Raw genomic sequence first — 9166 nt, forward strand, 5'->3', positions numbered from 1 at the left:
TCTCCTTAAATTTTGCACATAAAGACAGTCTTTCAGTACAATTGTTCCTTTTCTAAAAATTAACTCCACGGTTCCTATGGCCACGGCTGCAACAGTTGCAGTAGTCCCCAAGTAGAGTGTGACTTCTCCTTCACTCAGCCTTCTGCTTACCTTGAACCCCTGCAGTGAGTTACAAGCATGAGTTGAAGCCCCGAAGTCAATACACCAGGACGTAGAAGCTACCAACAAATTGGTTTCTATAACACAAGTTTCGAAGTTACCTTTCTTGGATTCCAAGTAGGTAGGACAGTTCCTTTTCCAATGGCCGGTCTTCTTGCAGAAGTGACAGGCATCCGATGCTTTGTCTTCCTTCTGCTTCTTGCTCTTAGTGGCTTTGTTCTGAGGCTTCTTTGCTTTCCTCTTTCTCTTGCCTGTCTTGCCAGCTTCAACAAGCATGGCTATAGGCTCATCCTTTCTAATCAGTTCTTCAGCTCTTTGCAACATATTGCTGAGCTCTTGCAAGCTAACATTCAGCTTGTTCATGTTATAGTTCATGATGAACGGATTAAAGGAAGGAGGCAAAGAGTTAAGGATAGCATCTATCTGGGTTGCAAGGTCCAGCCCGGATCCAAGAGCCTCCAGTCCATTGATGTATCTCATCATTCGAAGACAATGGTCGTGAACTTGTTGACCCTTGGACATTTGTGCGGTCATGAACTGTTTCAAGACCTTTTGTCGAGTAGAACGATTCTGCTCTTCATACATTGTCCTGAGATTGTCCAATATGTCTTTAGCAAGTTCGATCTGATCGAACTGCCTCTGTATCGGGTTGTCCAAGGAGGCAATGATGTAACACCGGGCAAGGGAGTTTTTCTCCTCCGATTCTTGATAGTCTCTCCTTCGGGCCTCAGAAGCCCTATCACCCAGATGCTCCAGGGCAGGATTCTTTGCCACTTTGTCCAGCTTTTCAGAAGCTAGGACTAGCATAAGGTTCCTGTACCAGTCAGCATAGCTTGGGCCCTTCAACTTGTTGTCATCAAGCAGTTTTGCAAAAGATCCGTTTGCCATTTTCTGATAAAAGAGCAAACATCAGTCCACAACCTAATTTGATTCATGTTCATTTCATAGATATGGATTTTAATCTACGATCCATTTCCATTTATTCGTCTCTGAGATTTCCCTCCTTTCTCAGTGACGGAGACTACGGGTTGTCTCTAGAAATGTGGGAAATCACATAGGGTGCATGGAGCCAACTGTTTCAGCTGCATAACCCCACCACCTTTCTGTGAAGGATCATATCCACTCATCATATGAGTTTTCCCTTTGGCCTCTGTCAGACAAGGTTCAGAGCCATTTTCAGGTAAACCTTTCTGTCCAGTGAGTGCTTACCCATCATATTCGTGAACGCCAAGGTACCGTGAGAGAGTTCCCATTTTCTGGTGAAGCCCCTCCCACATCGGTCTATGACGCCCCTATCATCTTATGAAACACTTAGACAAGTCCAACAGCAAATGGATAGCCCATTTTCTGGTGCGTTTCCTCATTACTGAATGACCCATCCTCATGCTAATGATGGAAGGCCTTTAGAGAGTTCATCATATGAATCTCCCTATCACATGCACTCATATTAGCTGGAGGGAACAAAATTACGCCCTAGTTTGATTTAGGTCAAACCAAAGTGGCTCCCACTGACTTTCATAAAGCCAGATTTCGGTGGGCCTTGAATCGGCTAGGGTTCCGCACGTAACCTCTTGATGAGGTGGGGGGCCCACCACTGAGGGAAATCATCCAATGACCAAAAGGGACACCATGGCAATGATGTGCATTCAGCCATGGTGTGCGCAAGAGCCACTATCGAATGAGCATGGGCCAAGTACTTATGGCCCATGTATGCAACACATCACACATCCATACATCTCATGCAGGGATAAATTGATCCAATCAATTAATTATCTATAAGGCCCGTTGGAAGCCCGTTAAACTTCCATAATATTAACCATTAATATTATCTAGGTATATGGGCTGAATTAGGGTTACCCAGTTCGGCCCATATAGCTTTATCCTTTAAAATGGGCATTTGCAGTTTTAACTATTTAAAACTGGGCCTTTACAGGCTGGGCCGAATTAACCATTTAATTAAATATCAATCCTTAGGCCCATTAGTGGGAAATTAGGGCTGACTTTCAGCCTTGATTAAACCCTAGAATTGGTCCAAACAGTTTGAACCAATCTCGATTCGAATGGGTCTAGGGTTTGATTTTTAATTAAATCCTTAATTCAAGAAAATTATCTGAAATTAAATATTGATAAAAGGAAAAACAAGAATCAGTCAATCAGGGCTGTTCACACAATCCTTCCTGCAAAACAAAGGTTAGATCACAGAATGCAGTTTCACAAACTGCAAATCACAGATAGTGTTTCTCCCATCTGTGAAATCTCCTTCTCTGCGAAATCTCCTTTTCTGCGCCGCCACCTTCGATCCAAAATAAAAATAAATAGAAATCCTATTTCTATTAATAATTACATCAGATCGAATACCTATACATTGACTCTAAAAAATAAAAAAATATATTTATAGACCCAAAAATAATTCAAGAACTGCAAAATCGCAGGTTCCTTGCGCAAAACAAGAATTTGATCTCCTCTTGTACGAACAACCCATAAATCAAGAAAATTATAAAGAACAATTCTAAATAATAATCAGATTTATTTAAAATTAATTTCAGATTATTTGCCCATCTGTTTTGGGAACAAATTTCCCAAAAAACCATATCTGCGCAAATTGGGTAGAACGCCTTCTCCCTAATTGCGCAGGTTCAGATCTGAAACAGAATGGTTCAAGATTTGAACCATGGCTCTGATACCACTGAAGGGATGAGAGATCCATCCCATGGATGCCCAAAGATTGCGGAATAAGGGGCGAATTTCAAAAATTTTTCTCTCCCTTCAACTGGGAATCACATTCCCTATTTAGAAAATCATATTTTCAATAATCATTCTTGAACCTTAAACTGAACCAGATCTGAACCAAAAGGAATAGGAGAGAATTATACCTGATACGGAGAAGTAATATCTCCCAACGAAGGTGTTCACGCCCAAGGAAGGATCCAAAGACTGCTCCCACTGAAGATGGCGCAGTGCAGGATGGAGCAGAATCAGCAGTGTTCTTCCCCAATAACTCTGTCCTTCGCAAGAATCAGTAGAATGGTACGTGAGCACAGCTTCCTTTTAATCCTTTCTCAAAGAACTGATGTCAATATCCAATCTTGACTTCTCCCACAACTGGAGATCGAACTGGCAAACAGGGCGGCAAGAATAGGGAGGCAGCAAGAGAGTATTCGCAGGGTGTAGAATTCTCTCTTCTTGATTTCAACACTAAAGAGGATCTGATGTATCTCTTCTAAAGGCTGCCGCCCCCTCCTTCTTTTTGTTAACTTAAAAGATCAGATCCTAATCCCATTAGGAGTTGCTTATCCAAATCATATTTGGATTAGCCTTCTCTTCTAGTGATAAGGATAAACCTTTATCTTATCTGCAGATTAGATTAGCTTTCTCCTAATCCCATTAGGAGGTTTCTAGATCTGAATCACATTCAGATCTGGACTCTCTGAGTGGATAGGATTAAGACCCTATCCTATCTGCTAATCCATCTCAGAATTCGCCCCTTTAATTAACTAAATAAATAGCCCAGTTCGAAATGGGCTTTAGGCCCCTTAAGCTTATGTGCTCACTTAACCTTCCTAACTGCTGCCCAGTTGGGCTTCCTTGTATGGCGTGGGACCCAAGCATTGATCTACACATCAGCCACATGGGTTCGGCCCAGCCTTTGTTACAAGGCCTGGTCGAATACACTGTTAAAGACAGTGCACCCCCTGAAACCCATCGAATGGGCTCTATGGGCCCAACACTTACCCTAAGTGGTCCCTGGGCCAAGCCACCTTGTAACACCTAGGGACTGTGGGCAGATGCAAGATTAGCCCATCAGGTATTATCCTCAATGGTCTTACACTTAACCTCTCAGCCCTTAATGATCATACACTGCCCGACAAGAGAGGACCTCTCCCTCGGCTGCAAGGAACAGTGTTGCACTCTCCACTTATATGGATCCCGGGAATTAAAACCTTTTTGCAAACATTTTAGAAACCATTATATATATACTTTTATATCTCATATAAAATATACTTTGCAAAACAAATCTCAACGGTTGAAATCGGCTACCGGCAGTCTTGGTTTCCAACAGTGAGAGTGCATCCCCGATCATTACCTTTGTCCGACAAAGGGGCTGATCCTGTCACTATGATCAGCCACTCAGATGAATTCTCGGATTGTCCCAACATACCCAGGTTTTGACCCTCGCTAAGGATCTCACTGATTGGTACATCAAAGACAACCCGATCCGACACCTAGTGTAGTATCATAATCGAGTCTAGGGGTCGGGTGTAACTTTCTAGTTTTGCCCATCAATATCCAAGGTCCAGGGCAATACTGGAAATCTGGTCCAGTTCAAAGATTTAATTAATCCCACACTGTATGTGCCTAGGGTCTCACCCCGGTAGCTGAGACAAGCCACCCCAACCGACTTGGTAGCACCATAGTGTCAACTTTGTCAGGATAGGTTTCCCCAGACCGACCCACTGGCTATGAACATTCTAAACTAACACGAGTCTCAATAAGTGTCCAGTTTAAGGGTATTACACAGAAACATACCATGGAAACATGAATCAAATATGCACTTTTATTCATTTACGATAAACTCATAAAGTACATCAATTTTGATTGAAGCTAAGGGCATACAAACTGTGTAACAACATGGTAGGAAAATTCGAGGATTCTCCATCCTTGATGAGGAGTGGGGTGCCTTGCCCCTGAACCCGCGTGACACTGAGGATGGGGTAGAGTGTCTTGACTATGGGGCAGTTGAAAGGGATAGGATGCCCTGCCCTGAACCCACCCCGTTGTCATTCCTATATAATTGTTAATTATTAGTGAAATTAATAAAAATGTTAGCTTTTATAATTATTTTTATTTATTTAAAATTAATCAAAATTTCATTTAAAATAATAAAAAGAACAAAAATTATTAAGATTACTACAAATTATTAATAAAACTAAATTTGTTAAAAAATATTTGTTCATATTCAATTAACAATAATTATTTTTTATAAATCAACATTAAATGAAAAATAAAATTATTAAATCTTTCAGATTTTTCCGTGCATCGCATGGGTCCCTGCTAGTAAATATTTTAAAGTTGTTACATAATTTCATTATAATATTTAAACAAATCTTAAATTTTTTAATTCAAACTTTCTTTAGATAGATATAAACCAAAAGTGGGAGAGGATAAATAGGAATTAGAGATAATTTAGGGGAAGGTGGGGGATAGTGCTGCCACTTGGCTAGATATTATAAAATCAAATCTCTCTTTCTTTCCTTGATAACTAACTCCCTTGCCACGTGGCTTAATGGGTGGGCTGGGTACGGAAGAAGAGGAATGAGAGAGAGAGAGAGAGAGCTAGGAAGGGATAAGGGAGAAAGGAGAGGGCTTCTAACGTGGGGCCTAATCACTTTATAATATAGTATAGATATATCATATATTATCTATATATTATAATATCTACATATATATATATATATATGAATTATGTATATAAATATATATTTATAATATAATAATATATATATTATATTATATTATTATATATTTATTTATAATATATATTATAAATATAAAAAATTTAAAATCGAAGAACCGAAATGGTAAAAACCAAAAATGGTCAACTAGTTAACTGATGGTATTGGTTCGGTTTCAATTTGAGGAATCGCAAAAACTGGTGGTACCTATTCAATTTCGAAAAAGAGTCCGCAATTGGTTAACCAAACCATGGGCACCCCTATTGTGCATATCATATCATATTGAGGGTCTTGGAAACTATAAATGTTGAGTGTGGGCATTTTAATGTTTTTTGTCAAGTTGTGCCTTGAATTCTTTGTTGTGGCCCACTCCATGATTTAACCTGCATTTGTGGAGAAAAACCCAAAGGGAAATTTTCATTGAGGTTAATAGACAAAAATTGAGCTTTTTACGAACTATTCGAGCTCGACTCATGAAAATTTTGATTTAGCTCAGTCTAAATCGAGATTCAAGCCAAGATAAAGCCTAATATATAAGATGATTTGCTAATCAAGCTAAGCTTGAGCTTAATGAAGCTTAGCTTGTGAAGCTTGCAAGCCTAATTGTCTTGAATCCACCCCTAATTGAGGTCCAACTTGAATATGTTATGTTATGCTATCAAGGTTTTTTCTTTTATGTATCTTTTGATTTGCACATAAAGATAGAGCAAGTTCGAGAGTGAGAGTTGAGGTGTATTTGAGTTTATGTAGGGATGCAACTTGGGCAGGCCCAATTCGAGCTTGAACCAACTTAGTCTATAATTTTAGATGGCCTGTGCCTAGCCCAAATGTTCGGGATTTTTAATTTTTTTGGTCTGGACTTAAACTTAGCCCTCAGGCATCCCAAGCCTAACTTGAGCATATATGCATACATACATATATACATACATACATACATACATGTATATCAACTTTTAGTGTCGCTGAGCCCAACCCAAATGATTCAAATTTTAGTGTGGGTTGGGCTTAGATTGGATAATACAGTTTTGACATTGGGCCTGGGCCAAGCTTGGGCTTTATGTCCAATTCTTAGGGTTCGGCCAACCTCCCATTAGTAACCATAGATAATGGTGGGGAGTGGGGGCAAGGACCCCCATCAATATACTTGGCTCCGCCCCTGCCTGAAAATTTAAGTTATATGCTAAACCACATAAGTTTTGTGTGTTTTTTTTAGTTTAGGAGTGGACTGGATTTGAGCCAAGTTAAATATGCAGCTATTTGAGCTCATCTCCGTGAAAAAACATGACACTCGACTTTGGGCTCAAGTTTAAAACATGAGCTCGAATTCAACTCAACTCAAAAGCTCATACGTTCAAATTCGTCTCAGCTTAAGCTTGATAATGAGTCAAGTGTTATATAAAATATAAAAAAAATCATACATATAAACATTAAAAATTATTTACTGTTATAAATATTAAAAAATTAAAAATAATATATTATACATGATATAACCTTGAGTAGGGGAGCTTCACAAGCTGGGTTCAAGTTTGGCTTGAAGCTCAATTTAAACAAAATCAAATTGAATTTTTCACGAATTGAGCTCAGATAACTTGTGAAAAGTTCAATCTTGTCCACCCCTAATTGAGCTCATCTGTATTGTATTTTTTTTTCTCTCGTTTTTATCCAATCAATTTCAGATATTGAGTTACCATTTTGCAACAACAGTGCCCATCCTGACATGCCTATGTATGAAATATCATACTGAAAATTCGAAAAATTATTGCTTATTCAAAGCATACATTAAACTTTACGAACTGGATAAATCTATGATTACACTTTGAAGCTCCATTTGTGTGAAGTTTGAACCAAAATTCACTTGGCAGAAATTAATCTTGTAACTACGATGCAACTTACTACCACTTACGATTACATGTGGAGAGACTTTTGTGTAGGCATACTAAGAGGTAAAGAAATTATAGGCGCCATGTTCCTTTTGTTGAAAGCTCATCATCATAAATTTTGGGCCTAGGTCTGGTCCAACCCAATTATGATGAGTGGTAAAATTACCAAATTTCCCATTTTAAGTGCATGTTTCATTCACAGGAATAGGGGTTTGGAATTGGAATTGGAATGAACCTTCCAATTCCAATCGTTTGATTGGGTAGAATCAGAATCTCATTCCCATTCTTGGTGAGATGGCATCCGCCATTTAAAGGAATGGCCATTCTCTCACCCCTCCCTTGAAAATGAAATCTCATTCCAGCTGATTTTAATTCCCATTCCAATTCCTATTTGAACCAAACAAACAGTGGGAATAGACCATTCCAACTCCAACAAATTTTGATTCCGATTCCTACTGCAAACAAATGGACCCCAAATTCTTTTTATGTAGTCCTGAAGATGAATTTGTTGAGCTGGTGTTGGAGAATGGTCAGATTTTGATACAATGTCAGTTTCGTAGAACTTGAAAGAGTCCTTCATGAAACGGTCTCATAAAATATGTAAAGGGTTATTTTGGGATTTTGAAATGTTTCAAGGCATATATAACATCAAGTGCAGATGATAACTGGTGGAATGCTAACAGCCAGACTCGAGTGTTTATTTTTGAAAGTTAAAGGTACTTGGTTGTTGCACTTGAAAGTCAAGGTCCTTAAATGTCACTACCCCAAAGTATAAGATACCTATCTATAATTTTCCCTTTATATTATATAAGCATATAAACATTTAAATCAAATCAAATCAGATAGGAGTGGATCCGTATTTGATCCAATTATAAATGCATCAAATTCAAACCACCACTATACTAACTGGATCAAATTTGGATCAAACATTACTCTAATTTATGAAACAACATGAATTTGAAGTTAAAGTAGGACCCACAAAGTAAGTTGATTTTTCCCTAAATCAAAATTTTGGGAAAATTACAGATGGCCACCATGTTAATGATGAAAATAACAATTTTAAAGCACAAATTGCTCTAAGGGTGTTTCAAGATGAATTTTGTTGAAAGAAAGCTGAGAGAAACAGATGAGAGTTAGGTCTTTAGAAACACTAAGCTGGTGTTCAGTATTGTGGTAGATACCCATTTCATTTGGTTTTGGAATATGCCACAGAAAATATTTGTTCTTTTTAGCCATGGTGTGTTCTAAAGCATAAAATATTGCAAATTTTGGAACAAACCAAAATCTCTATACCAAAACACACCACACCTTGGAACACTCAATAAACATTGACTTTGAATATTTTTACAAAACTATTTCTATATTTATTTTCCAATGCTTTAGAACACACCAAACCAACATATGTTAGAACATTGCTAGAGGTGCAATGAGTTCCAAAGCCTATCATTTCAAACACATTAACACACCACACTTTTTATAGCTGGGTATAGAACACCCCCTAAGCTAAAAAGGGCAAAATGGTTTTATAAAATAACATAATGGTAGTTTGGGGTTTTAGAATTGCTTAAAGGAATAGTAATAACAGGGTGCAAAGTGCTAGAATCTAGAAATTCAAGGGGTCTCTGTTGCAAAACAAAGTTTGAGAGTCTAAGTGCCACTACCCCCTAAGTACAG

The sequence above is a fragment of the Nelumbo lutea genome, chromosome 1 (genome assembly GCF_056320005.1).
Source record: "Nelumbo lutea isolate HS-2025 chromosome 1, American lotus-T2T, whole genome shotgun sequence".
NCBI classification, from domain to species: domain Eukaryota; kingdom Viridiplantae; phylum Streptophyta; class Magnoliopsida; order Proteales; family Nelumbonaceae; genus Nelumbo; species Nelumbo lutea.